We start from the raw sequence: 971 nt of genomic DNA, 5'->3' as shown, positions 1-971 counted from the left end.
TCAACGCATAAGAATATTAATTCTTTCATTACCATATACTTTTTTTTTTTTATTTCAGTGCATCACCAATCGATTTTAATTAGCCTTTTGGAACTCTCTTAGGGTAATGGAGTATAAACAATTTTCTTCGCGCCTTCCGTGACCATGACAACTGCTGCATTTTTATTCTAGTCCATCCGTCTACGATTTATTTCAACCTATAGAGTGAAATGGTTAAACACACACACACACACACACACACACACACACACACACACACACACACACACACACACACACACACACACACACACAAGGATGTATTAGGAACATTATACTGCAAGACCTCCAACGAAAAGAAGAGAAAATTGGTACAGAGTTGAAGGATATTATATGGAAAAGCTGGTAAATCAGAAGTAGCAACAGCATCGACCCTACTTGGACCCTCTCCGAATAAGAATGTAGAAGGACCATATGCCTCTGTACATTGCATAGAGAGGTGGCCAGGGGAAAGAGCGACAGGAGGTAGGAAGTACAGCTGCCAATAACAATTCACAATCGTCGGAAAACTTGCCCTTGTAGCAGAGTTTCGTTAGCCACTAAAATCTCCGGAAAACTGCCAGGAAATAAGGTAAAACTGCTAGGAAGTAAGCAAAAACTGCTAAGAAATGAGCTAATACAGCTAAGGAATAAGCTAAAACTGTTATAATATTGGTTAATACCTGTGAATATCCCCCCTAAACCGAAAAAAATACCTCAGTGCTACAGTAGCTATAGAACCGCTGAACTGCCTACCCTGAACTGACAACCCTAATAGGACAGGTTGGAGTGGAGAAGCGAAGGAGGGATTTTTCCTGCTGACCAATAATTCACGGCATTGAGAATTGAAAGGCCGTATTCTCGTCGAATTAGAAAGCTCCCTAACCTATATTCCCAAGCAACTTAATATCCCTATTACACTTTACTCTCCATCTCCGTACTACAAAAATCAG

This window comes from Coenobita brevimanus, chromosome 102, assembly GCF_032717465.1.
Source record: "Coenobita brevimanus isolate Jiangsu-jjx chromosome 102, ASM3271746v2, whole genome shotgun sequence".
Taxonomy (NCBI): domain Eukaryota; kingdom Metazoa; phylum Arthropoda; class Malacostraca; order Decapoda; family Coenobitidae; genus Coenobita; species Coenobita brevimanus.
Note: the sequence above shows the minus strand (reverse complement) of the source record.